Below are 13,399 nucleotides of genomic sequence, written 5' to 3' on the forward strand. Positions count from 1 at the left end.
GGTGCACTCCGAGGTGCCCAAGATTGGTGCGCACCAAGGAGCGCTCCGAAGTGCGCTCCAAGGTGCGCAGGTGCGCGCGAAGTCGAAAGTTGGGTTAATTGTCCGGTTTGCCTCGGGTGCGCACCTTGCGTGCACCTTCGCCAGGGTGGGCGCCTTGGTGCGCACACCTTGGCTGGGCTGCGCACCCGGGCGCGCACACCTTGGCACCCGCGTTTCCTTCATTTTAAATTTTTTTTTTTTACAATCTCTCAAGTGGGAAATTCTATAATCTCAACTTTTTTTGCCTTTTCAGGAAACTTTTGAATGGAGCGCATCATTGGTGCGCTCCGAAGTGTGCTCCAAGGTGCGCACCTCTGGTGTGCTCCAAAGCTCTCTCCAGCTGCGTGCACCTGCCCCGGCCGCGCACCCGGCCCCGCCCAGCTTCGCTCACCTGTCCCGGGCGTCTGGTGCGGAACCTTAGAGTAAGAAACATCACCGTGCACCTTGGCCAACGTGCGCGACTCGACCGAGCGCGCACTGGCCGAGGTGCACACCGATTTCACCTGGGTGCGCGCGCAGCACCTCGGGCGCACCGGGGTGCGCGCACAACGCCCGGGTTGCACCGTGGCCTGTGTGCTCGGGGCGCCTCGGGTGCGCGCTCGGTGTCGCCCCCCGCGCGCGCGGTAGTGCGGGCAGCGCACCCCGGCCCGGCCCGGCCCCGACGAGAACGCAAACGGGCAAAAGGTTTATTCAAATAGCATTGCGACGCCCGGCGAAAAACTAAGAAAGGGTGCAACACCGGGACTTCCCGGGAGGTCACCCATCCCAGTACTACTCCGGCCCAAGCGCGCTTAACTGCGGAGTTCTGATGGGATCCGGTGCACTAACGCTGGTATGATCGCACCCGTTATGAGCTTGTCGCAGTGTGTACTTAGCAAACCGCGACCCACGTGCGAATCCACCCCGGCCACCCACCCCCGTCGAGGTGCACACCCTCCCTCGCGAAGTGCGCCCCGTTCGCCAAGTGTGAGCCCTGCCCGGGTGCGCGCACCTTGCTAGGGCGTCGGGTGTGCACCCGGCCCGGCCTACGTGCGTGCACCTGGACGGGGCGTCGTGTGCGTGCAGTGTCCCGTCTGCAACGCGGTGCCCACACACCACCTCGGGCGCAACGACCTGCGCTCACATGTGGGCCGAGTGCACCTTGGTGCATGTTCGGGGCGCCTCGGGTGCACGCTCGATCTTGCCCCGGTGCACCAAGGCGCTCGGTTTGCCCCGGGTGCGCACTTGGTGCAAGGTGGGCACCCAAAATAGGGATCAAGCACCAAAACACAAGTTTCGGGATGCAAAATGGGACCCAAGGACCACAAATGCGTTCCAAGACCCATGATGGGTCCACGAGAACAAAAATGTGTTCCGAGACTTAATAAACAAATATTGGGTTTTAGGAGAAGAAACATGCTCTGATGCCCAAAACGAGAATCGACCCCGAAAAGGCCACAGGCCAAAAGTGGGATGCGAGACAAAAAAAAATGGGACCCGAGGACCAAAATTGGGTTCCCAGGTCGAAGACAGGGCAACCGGACAAGAAACGACCTCTAAGGCTCGAAATGAGTCCCGACGACTAAAACTTGACAAGAAGCACCCATCAGGCACCCAACTCGACACCCATGGGATGCCGACCCACCCGGGCTTCCACCTAGCACACCTTGGCACCCACCCACCCTCGCACCCAACCTCGCACCCAACTTAGCACCTTTGAACCCACATTGGCACTCACCCTGACCCTGGCACCTTGGAACCCACATTGGCACTCACCTTGACCCTGGCACCCACCTTTGCACTCACCTTGGGACCCACCCTGGCTCCCACCTCGGCACCCACCCAGACACCCACCTTGGTTCCTTGGCACCCACCTTGGATCCTTGGCACCCACCCCGACACCCACCTTGGCACGCAACTTGGCTACTTGCCACCCACCTTGGCTCCTTGACGCCCACCCCGACAACCACCCCGTGACCTACCCTGGCTAGGGTTGGTGCACACCCACCCTGGTGCCCACCTTGGCACCCACCCCATGACCCACCTTGGCACGCACCTTAGTACCCACCCTGTTACCCACCCTAGGACCCACCCCGTGACCCACCTTGGCCAGGGTGGGTGCACCCACCCTGGTGCCCACCTTGGCACCCACCCATCCTAGCACCCAGCCTGTGACCGGGCTTGGAACCCAACCTTGCACCCGTCTTGGCCAGTGTGGGTGCGCACCCATCCTGGCACCCACGTTGTGACACACCCTTTAACCCACGCACCCTAGCAGCCACGTTGGCACCCACCTTGGAACACAACCTAGCAACTTGGCACCCACCCCGTGACCCACCTTGGCATCCACCATAGCAGTCGCCCACTTGGCACCCACCTTGGAACCCAAGTTGGCACCCACCTCGGCACCCACCTTGACACTTGTGGACCCACCTTGCCACTCACCCTAGCATCGACCCATCCTAGCACCCACCCTGGCACCTTTGCACCCTAGCACTCACCCATCCTAGCACCTAACCTGTGACCCACCTTGACACTCACCCTCGCACCCACCTTGGAACCCAACCTAGCACCCACCCACCCTGACACCAACCCTAGCACCTACCCACCCTTGCACCCACCCTGTGACCCATCTTGGCACCCACCCATCCTACCACTCAACCTATCACCCACCTTCTCACCCACCTTGGCATCCACCTTAGCACCCACCCACACTGGCACCTTGGCACCCACCTCGGGCAAGGTGGGTGCACACCCACCCTGACACCCAATTTAGAACCAACCGAGCATGTTACCCACCTTGGCACCCACATTGCAGCCCACCCTAGTACCCACCCTATGACCCACATTGGCATCCACACCCTAGCACCCAGGCACCTCGACACCCGCCTTGACACGCACCCTAGCACTAAACCTGTGACCCACCTTGGAACTCACCCTAGAACCCACCCACCCTGTGAACCACCTTGGCATCCACCTTAGCACCCACCCACCTTGGCACCCACTCTAGCACTCACCCATCCTAACACCCAACTTGTTACCCACCTTGGCACCCGCCCTCGCGTCCACCTTGAAACCCACCCTAGCACCCACCCACGCAGGAGCCCACCTTGGCACCCAACCTAACACCCACGCATCCTGGCACCCAACTTGTGACCCACCTTGGAACCCACCCTAGTACCCACCTTTGAACCCACTATATCACCAACCCACCTTGGCACCCACCCTATGACCCTCTTTGGAATCCACCCTAGCACGCACCCACCCTGGCACCCACCATGGAGCGCACCCTAGCACCCACCCACCTCGGCACGCACCTCAACACCCACCTTGGTGTGCGCACTGCGCCAACCTCTCAAAGACCCTATGTGGTGCGCTCCAAAGTGTACACCTTTGGTGCGCTCCAAGGTGCGCACCTTTGGTGCACACCGAGGTGCACACCAAAGTGTGCACCGAGGTGAGCACCAAAGTGCACTCCAAGGTGCACACCAAGGCGTGCACCTTTGGTGCGGTCAATGCAAACGAATTCGGAAGTTGGGGTCGATGTCCTAATCGCTGCTGCAGACTACACGTATGAGAATCGGACAAATAGCTTTATATAGGGGAGGTGTTGCGTTTGATGGGTCGACTCCCCTGGTTGTGTGCACTGCACCAACTTCAAAGACCCTGTCTTGTTTAAGAAGTCAAAAGTTGGGGTGGATGTCCTAATCATTGCTGCAGTCTACGCATGTATGAGAATCAGACAAATAGCTTATATAGGGGAGGTGTTGCATTCGGTGGGTTGACTCCCCTGGTTGTGCGCACTGCGCCAACCTCAAAGACCCCGCATAGCAGAAGAAGTCGGAAGTCGGATTTTGGTGAGCACCAAGGCGTGCACCTTTGGTGCGGTCAACGCAGACGAATTCAGAAGTTGGGGTGGATGTCCTAATCGTTGTTGCAGGCTACACATGTATGAGAATCAGACAAATAGCTTATATAGGGGAGGTGTTGGGTTTGATGGGTCAACTCCCTTGGTTGTGCGCATTACGCCAACCTCAAAGACCTTGTTTTCGTTAAGAAGTCAAAAGTTGGGGTCAATGTCCTAATGGCTCCTGTAGGCTACACATGTATGAGAATCGGACAAATAGCTTATATAGGGGAGGTGTTGGGTTTGATGGGTCGACTCCCCTGGTTGTGCGCATTACGTCAACCTCAAAGACCTTGTTTTCGTTAAGAAGTCAAAAGTTGGGGTCGATGTCCTAATTGCTCCTGTAGACTACACATGTATGAGAATCAGACAAATAGCTTATATAGGGGAGGTGTTGGGTTTGATGGGTTGACTCCCCTAGTTGTTCGCATTACACCAACCTCAAAGACCTTGTTTTCGTTTAGAAGCCGAAAGTTGGGGTCGATGTCCTAATTGCTCCTGCAGGCTACGCATGTATGAGAATCAGACAAATAGCTTATATAGGGGAGGTGTTGGGTTTGATGGGTCGACTCCCCTGGTTGTGCGCATTGCGCCAACCTCAAAGACCCTGCATTGCGGATGAAGTCGAAAGTCAGAGTTTGGTGTGCTACAAGGTGTGGTCGAAGGTGCTCACCTAGGTGTGCACCTTTGGAGCGCAGGAAAAGTGCCCTCCAAAAGTGCGCACCTTTGGAGTGCACAAAAGTGCCCTCCAAAAGTGCGCACCTTTGGAGCGCACAAAAGTGCCCTCCAAAAAGTGCCCTCCAAAAGTGCGCACCTTTGGAGCGCACAAAAGTGCCCTCCAAAAAGTGCCCTCCAAAAGTGCGCACCTTTGGAGTGCAGAAAAGTGCCCTCCAAAAAGTGCCCTCCAAAAGTGTGCACCTTTGGAGTGCACAAAAGTGCCCTCCAAAAGTGCGCACCTTTGGAGCGCAGAAAAGTGCCCTCCAAAAAGTGCCCTCCAAAAGTGCGCACCTTTGGAGCGCAGAAAAGTGCCCTCCAAAAAGTGCCCTCCAAAAGTGCGCACCTTTGGAGCGCAGAAAAGTGCCCTCCAAAAAGTGCCCTCCAAAAGTGCGCACCTTTGGAGCGCAGAAAAGTGCCCTCCAAAAAGTGCCCTCCAAAAGTGCGCACCTTTGGAGCGCACAAAAGTGCCCTCCAAAAAGTGCCCTCCAAAAGTGCGCACCTTTGGAGCGCACAAAAGTGCCCTCCAAAAGTGCGCACCTTTGGAGCGCACAAAAGTGCCCTCCAAAAGTGCGCACTTTTGGTGCGCACCAAGGCGCTGGTTCGGTCGTTGCAGGCGAGTTCGGAAGTTGGGGTCGATGTCCTGAGCGGAGGTGCAAACTACACAGGTGTCGGAATCGGACAAATAGCTTATATAGGGGAGGTGTATGCTTCGATGGGTCGACTCCCCAGGTTGAGCGCACCGCGCCAACCTCAAAGACCCTACGGTATGGATGAAGTCGGAAGTTGGGTCCGATGACCGATTCGATTAGTAGGTATGCTCATGAGGTCGGAATTTGGGTCCGATGACCTGCCATGTGCAGGAAGGCGAATGTTGGCACTGTGCGTTGCAAGGTGCACACCAAGGTGCTGGTGCGGTCTTTTTAGTCGAGTTCGGAAGTTGGGGTCGATGTCCTGATCGGAGGTGCAAGCTACACAGGTGTGGGAATCGGACAAATAGCTTATATAGGGGAGGTGTATGCTTCGTTGGGTCGACTCCCCGGGTTGAGCGCACCGCGCCAACCTCAAAGACCCTACGGTATGGATGAAGTCGGAAGTTGGGTCCGATGACCGATTCGATATGTAGGCATACTCGCGAGGTCGGAATTTGGGTCCGATGACCTGCCATGTGCAGGAAGGCGAATGTTGGCACTGTGCGTTGCAAGGTGCGCACCAAGGCGCTGGTTCGGTCGTTGCAGGCGAGTTCGGAAGTTGGGGTCGATGTCCTGATCGGAGGTGCAAACTACACAGGTGTGGGAATCGGACAAATAGCTTATATAGGGGAGGTGTATGCTTCGTTGGGTCGACTCCCCGGGTTGAGCGCACCGCGCCAACCTCAAAGACCCTACGGTATGGATGAAGTCGGAAGTTGTGTCCGATGACCGATTCGATATGTAGGCATACTCGCGAGGTCGGAATTTGGGTCCGATGACCTGCCATGTGCAGGAAGGCGAATGTTGGGACTGTGCGTCGCAAGGTGCGCACCAAGGCGCTGGTGCCGTCGTTGCAGTCGAGTTCGGAAGTTGGGGTCGATGTCCTGGTCAGAGGTGCAAACTACACAGGTGTGGGAATCGGACAAATAGCTTATATAGGGGAGGTGTATGCTTCGATGGGTCGACTCCCCGGGTTGAGCGCACCGCGCCAACCTCAAAGACCCTACAGTATGGATGAAGTCGGAAGTTGGGTCCGATGACCGATTCGATACGTAGGCATATTGGCGAGGTCTGAATTTGTGTCCGATGACCTGCCATGCGCAGGAAGGCGGAATTTGGGTCCGATGACCGAGTTGATGGCGTGCCATGCGCAGAAAGGCGGAATTTGGGTCCGATGACCGAGTTGATGTTGATGGCCCGCCATGCACAGGAAGGCGGAATTTGGGTCCGATGACCGATTTGAAGGCGTGCCATGCGCAGAAAGGCGGAGTTTGGGTCCGATGACCGAGTTGATATTGATGGCCCGCCATGCGCAGGAAGGCGGAATTTGGGTCCGATGACCTGACATACGCATGGAGTCCGACTCGGGGGCCGATGTTCGATTCGATGACTTGCATTGTGGGTAAAGTCGGAAGTTGTGGTCTTTGACCCGATTCGATGACCAGACTTCGGCTGCTTGAGAATCGGACAAATAACTTATATAGGGGAGGTAGTGTTCTCGAGCATCCTCCCCCCGTGCCCGTTTATGTCGATTGATGCTGGTGCTCGACTGGTTGGAGCGCTCGGATGCAAAAATCTTGCACCAGGATTTATCGATTGTGATGGACACGGCAAGTCTCCTGATTGCTATGCAGGAGCTCATCGTGAATCTCTATGCGGCCTTGGTATGGACTCGACCTGCGGAATGGTTCGGCAATGGTAGTCGCTCCAACACGTCCTTGCAATGGCCACAGAGGTGATTCGACTAGAGCTCCAGTCTAGCTTTTGGGTTGCTTGGCGGACTGGTATAGCCGCGATCGAGTTCCGGCCATGAACGTTTTAGATAGCTCTTGGGCTTTCTGGGACGGAAGTCGGAAGTTTGGGCTGTTGTCCGATTTGATGACCATTCTTCGGATGTGTGAGAATCGGACAAATAACTTATATAGGGGACTGTGTTGTCTCACGCAGCCCCCTCCGTGCCCCTCTATCTCGACCGATGTTGGTGCTTGAAAGGGTTGGGATCGCTCGGATTTATAAACGTGCACCACCATTTGTCGAGTGTGAGGGACGCGGCAGGTCTCCTAAATGCTATACGGGCGCTCTCTGAGAATCTCTATCCGGCCTCGACACAGACTAGTCTTGCTGAATGGTTTGGCACTGGTAGTCGATCCAACACGTCGTTGTTGTGGCCGCCTAGGCGATTCGATTCGAGCCCCCGTCTAGCTTTTGGGTTGCTTGGCGGATTTTGCCCTATCCGCAAGTGAGCTCGGTCCCTAAACGTTCGAGAAACCCGATTGCTATGCGCCGACTCTCTTTCTTGCGAGCCTCCATCTAGCTTTTGGGTCTCTACGGAACGGAAGTCGGAATCTGGGACCGTTGTTTGATTCGACGAGGCAGACTACGGTTGTGCGAGAATCGGACAAATAACTTATATAGGGGAGGTGTTGACTGGAGCATTCTCCCCCGTGCCCCTCTAACTCGACCAATGCTGGCGCTCGAACGGTGGTAGCGCTCGGATTTTCGTTGAGCGCCAGCATTGGTCGATTTAGAGGGGCATGCGAGATTCCCGAATGCTATGCGAGGGCTCTAACGGAAATGTCTATTGGTTTCGGTATGGATGCAATTGCGAGTGGTTCGGCAAAGGTAGTCGTTCCGATGCGTCCATGTCGTGGCCAAATCGATAATTCGATTTGAGCCCTCGTATAGCATTTGGGTCTCTCGATGTGATTCCGCATTCCAGTCCCTTTGGGCACTGCTTGAGCCGCATCCCAGGGGGTTCCCTTCCCAATAATCTGCCTCGCAACCCGATTGCTATGCGGTGAGGCTCCTCGGCCGCCTCGGAACTATCTGTGTATCAGACGCATCGCGGGATAAGGGGTTGGCAACGGTAGTCGCCCCAAGCGCGTCCGATGCTTGGACCATTCCGAGGCGGCCCTGAAGCCTCTTCCGTCTAGCCGTTGGGTCCTTCTCGCCGCATCCCTTGCCTCGCACCCCGATTGCTATGCGGTGAGGCTCCTCGGCCGCCTTGGAACTATCTGTGTATCAGACGCATCGCGGGATAAGGGGTTGTCACTGGTAGTCGCCCCAAGCGCGTCCGATGCTTGGACCATTCCGAGGCGGCCCTGAAGCCTCTTCCGTCTAGCCGTTGGGTCCTTCTCGCCGCATCCCTCGACTCGCACCCCGATTGCTATGCGGTGAGGCTCCTCGGCCGCCTTGGAACTATCTGTGTATCGGACGCGTCGCGGGATAAGGGGTTGTCACTGGTAGTCGCCCCAAGCGCGTCCGATGCTTGGACCATTCCGAGGCGGCCCTGAAGCCTCTTCCGTCTAGCCGTTGGGTCCTTCTCGCCGCATCCCTCGCCTCGCACCCCGATTGCTATGCGGTGAGGCTCCTCGGCCGCCTTGGAACTATCTGTGTATCGGACGCGTCGCGGGATAAGGGGTTGTCACTGGTAGTCGCCCCAAGCGCGTGCGATGCATGGACCATTCCCAGGCGGCCCTGAAGCCTCTTCCGTCTAGCCGTTGGGTCCTTCTCGCCGCATCCCTCGCCTCGCACCCCGATTGCTATGCGGTGAGGCTCCTCGGCCGCCTTGGAACTATCTGTGTATCGGACGCGTCGCGGGATAAGGGGTTGTCACTGGTAGTCGCCCCAAGCGCGTCCGATGCTTGGACCATTCCGAGGCGGCCCTGAAGCCTCTTCCGTCTAGCCGTTGGGTCCTTCTCGCCGCATCCCTCGCCTCGCACCCCGATTGCTATGCGGTGAGGCTCCTCGGCCGCCTTGGAACTATCTGTGTATCGGACGCGTCGCGGGATAAGGGGTTGTCACTGGTAGTCGCCCCAAGCGCGTCCGATGCTTGGACCATTCCGAGGCGGCCCTGAAGCCTCTTCCGTCTAGCCGTTGGGTCCTTCTCGCCGCATCCCTCGCCTCGCACCCCGATTGCTATGCGGTGAGGCTCCTCGGCCGCCTTGGAACTATCTGTGTATCGGACGCGTCGCGGGATAAGGGGTTGTCACTGGTAGTCGCCCCAAGCGCGTCCGATGCTTGGACCATTCCGAGGCGGCCCTGAAGCCTCTTCCGTCTAGCCGTTGGGTCCTTCTCGCCGCATCCCTCGCCTCGCACCCCGATTGCTATGCGGTGAGGCTCCTCGGCCGCCTTGGAACTATCTGTGTATCGGACGCATCGCGGGATAAGGGGTTGTCACTGGTAGTCGCCCCAAGCGCGTCCGATGCTTGGACCATTCCGAGGCGGCCCTGAAGCCTCTTCCGTCTAGCCGTTGGGTCCTTCTCGCCGCATCCCTCGCCTCGCACCCCGATTGCTATGCGGTGAGGCTCCTCGGCCGCCTTGGAACTATCTGTGTATCGGACGCGTCGCGGGATAAGGGGTTGTCACTGGTAGTCGCCCCAAGCGCGTCCGATGCTTGGACCATTCCGAGGCGGCCCTGAAGCCTCTTCCGTCTAGCCGTTGGGTCCTTCTCGCCGCATCCCTCGCCTCGCACCCCGATTGCTATGCGGTGAGGCTCCTCGGCCGCCTTGGAACTATCTGTGTATCGGACGCGTCGCGGGATAAGGGGTTGTCACTGGTAGTCGCCCCAAGCGCGTCCGATGCTTGGACCATTCCGAGGCGGACCTGAAGCCTCTTCCGTCTAGCCGTTGGGTCCTTCTCGCCGCATCCCTCGCCTCGCACCCCGATTGCTATGCGGTGAGGCTCCTCGGCCGCCTTGGAACTATCTGTGTATCGGACGCGTCGCGGGATAAGGGGTTGTCACTGGTAGTCGCCCCAAGCGCGTCCGATGCTTGGACCATTCCGAGGCGGCCCTGAAGCCTCTTCCGTCTAGCCGTTGGGTCCTTCTTGCCGCATCCCTCGCCTCGCACCCCGATTGCTATGCGGTGAGGCTCCTCGGCCGCCTTGGAACTATCTGTGTATCGGACGCGTCGCGGGATAAGGGGTTGTCACTGGTAGTCGCCCCAAGCGCGTCCGATGCTTGGACCATTCCGAGGCGGCCCTGAAGCCTCTTCCGTCTAGCCGTTGGGTCCTTCTCGCCGCATCCCTCGCCTCGCACCCCGATTGCTATGCGGTGAGGCTCCTCGGCCGCCTTGGAACTATCTGTGTATCGGACGCATCGCGGGATAAGGGGTTGTCACTGGTAGTCGCCCCAAGCGCGTCCGATGCTTGGACCATTCCGAGGCGGCCCTGAAGCCTCTTCCGTCTAGCCGTTGGGTCCTTCTCGCCGCATCCCTCGCCTCGCACCCCGATTGCTATGCGGTGAGGCTCCTCGGCCGCCTTGGAACTATCTGTGTATCGGACGCGTCGCGGGATAAGGGGTTGTCACTGGTAGTCGCCCCAAGCGCGTCCGATGCTTGGACCATTCCGAGGCGGACCTGAAGCCTCTTCCGTCTAGCCGTTGGGTCCTTCTCGCCGCATCCCTCGCCTCGCACCCCGATTGCTATGCGGTGAGGCTCCTCGGCCGCCTTGGAACTATCTGTGTATCGGACGCGTCGCGGGATAAGGGGTTGTCACTGGTAGTCGCCCCAAGCGCGTCCGATGCTTGGACCATTCCGAGGCGGCCCTGAAGCCTCTTCCGTCTAGCCGTTGGGTCCTTCTCGCCGCATCCCTCGCCTCGCACCCCGATTGCTATGCGGTGAGGCTCCTCGGCCGCCTTGGAACTATCTGTGTATCGGACGCGTCGCGGGATAAGGGGTTGTCACTGGTAGTCGCCCCAAGCGCGTCCGATGCTTGGACCATTCCGAGGCGGACCTGAAGCCTCTTCCCTCTAGCCGTTGGGGCTTTCTCGCCGCATCCCTCGCCTCGCACCCCGATTGCTATTCGGTGAGGCTCCTCGGCCGCCTTGGAACTATCTGTGTATCGGACGCATCGCGGGATAAGGGGTTGGCAGTGGTAGTCGCCCCAAGCGCGTCCGATGCTTGGACCATTCCGAGGCGGCCCTGCAGCCTCTTCCGTCTAGCCGTTGGGGCCATCTCGCTGCATCCCCCACCTCGCACCACGATTGCTATGCGGTGAGGCTCCTTGGCCGCCTCGGAACTATCTGTGTATCGGACGCATCGCGGGATAAGGGGTTGTCACTGGTAGTCGCCCCAAGCGCGTCCGATGCTTGGACTATTCCGAGGCGGCCCTGCAGCCTCTTCCGTCTAGCCGTTGGGGCCATCTCGCCGCATCCCCCAGCTCCTCGGCCGCCTCGGAACTATCTGTGTATCGGACGCATCGCGGGATAAGGGGTTGGCAGTGGTAGTCGCCCCAAGCGCGTTCGATGCTTGGACTATTCCGAGGCGGCCCCGCAGCCTCTTCCGTCTACCCTTTGGGGCCATCTCGCCGCATCCCTCGCCTCGCACCCCGATTGCTATGCGGTGAGGCTCCTCGGCCGCCTGGGAACTATCTTCGTATCGGATGCATCGCGGGATAAGGGGTTGTCACTGGTAGTCGCCCCAAGCGCGTCCGATGCTTGGACTATTCCGAGGCGGCCCTGTGGCCTCTTCCGTCTAGCCGTTGGGGCCATCTCGCCGCATCCCTCACCTCGCACCCCCATTGCTATGCGGTGAGGCTCCTCGGCCGCCTTGGAACTGTCTTCGTATCGGAAGCATCGCGGGATAAGGGGTTGTCACTGGTAGTCGCCCCAAGCGCGTCCGATGCTTGGACTATTCCGAGGCGGCCCTGCAGCCTCTTCCGTCTAGCCGTTGGGGCCATCTCGCCGCATCCCCCACCTCGCACCCGGATTGCTATGCGGTGAGGCTCCTCGGCCGCCTTGGAACTATCTTCGTATCGGACGCATCGCGGGATAAGGGGTTGTCACTGGTAGTCGCCCCAAGCGCGTCCGATGCTTGGACTATTCCGACGCGGCCCTGTGGCCTCTTCCGTCTAGCCGTTGGGGCCATCTCGCCGCATCCCCCACCTCGCACCCCGATTGCTATGCGGTGAGGCTCCTCGGCCGCCTTGGAACCATCTTCGTATCGGACGCATCGCGGGATGAGGGGTTGTCACTGGTAGTCGCCCCAAGCGCGTCCGATGCTTGGACCATTCCGAGGCGGCCCTGAAGCCTCTTCCGTCTAGCCGTTGGGGCCTTCCCGCCCCATCCCTCGCCTCGCACCCCCGATTGCTATGCGGTGAGGCTCCTCGGCCGCCTTGGAACCATCTGTGTATCGGACGCATCGCGGGATAAGGGGTTGGCACTGGTAGTCGCCCCAAGCGCGTCCGATGCTTGGAGCATTCCGAGGTGGCCCTGAAGCCTCTTCCGTCTAGCCGTTGGGGCCTTCCCGCCCCATCCCTCGCCTCGCACCCCGATTGATATGCGGTGAGGCTCCTCGGCCGCCTTGGAACTATCTGTGTATCGGACGCATCGCGGGATAAGGGGTTGGCACTGGTAGTCGTCCCAATCGCGTCCGATGCTTGGACCATTCCGAGGCGGCCCTGCAGCCTCTTCCGTTTAGCCGTCGGGGCCTTCCCGCCGCATCCCTCGCCTCGCATCCCGATTCCTATGCGGTGAGTCTTCTCGGCCGCCGCGGAACTATACCTGTTATTGCTACTGCATCCTTCGGCTGGTAACCTCCTCTGCCGCCTTGGAACGTTCTCTTTGTCGGACGCGTCGCGGGATAAGGGGTTGGCACTGGTAGTCGCCCCAAGCGCGCCCGATGCATAGACCGCTCCGAGTTGACCTTGCTTTCAGCCTCTCACATGCATAGACCTCTCTGAGTCGACCCTGCAGCCTCTCACGTTTAGCCTTTGGAATCTCGCCTCACAACATGATTGCTATCCTTGATGCATCCCTTGCCTCGAGCCCTGATTGCTTTCTTGGCTGCATCCCTCCTCTCCTCACAGCCCGGTTGTCATCACTGCTTCATCCGTCGCTTCATGCATTCTGGCTGCTGGGCCCTTCCCACCGCACACCTCGATTGCTATCTCTTCTGCATCACACACCCCGATTGCTATCTCTGCTACATCCCTCGGCTCTCACTTCTGCATCCTTCGCCTCCCACCTCGATTGCTATCAATGCTGCATCCGTAACCTCACACCCCGATTGCTATGCGGGGAGGCTCCTTGGCCGCCTTGGAAATTTCTGTGTGTCGGACGCACCGCGGG

General features: G+C 59.0%; 1 non-coding gene across 1 annotated transcript; it reads right to left on the reverse strand.

Moving 5' to 3' along the window:
- Positions 1–766: 766 nt before the first annotated feature.
- On the reverse strand, positions 767–885 carry LOC131866557 (5S ribosomal RNA). Its single transcript, XR_009365158.1, has one exon. It is a non-coding gene; the product is annotated as a 5S ribosomal RNA (ribosomal RNA).
- Positions 886–13,399: the final 12,514 nt, after the last annotated feature.

The sequence above is a fragment of the Cryptomeria japonica genome, unplaced genomic scaffold (assembly GCF_030272615.1).
Source record: "Cryptomeria japonica unplaced genomic scaffold, Sugi_1.0 HiC_scaffold_150, whole genome shotgun sequence".
Classification (NCBI taxonomy): domain Eukaryota; kingdom Viridiplantae; phylum Streptophyta; class Pinopsida; order Cupressales; family Cupressaceae; genus Cryptomeria; species Cryptomeria japonica.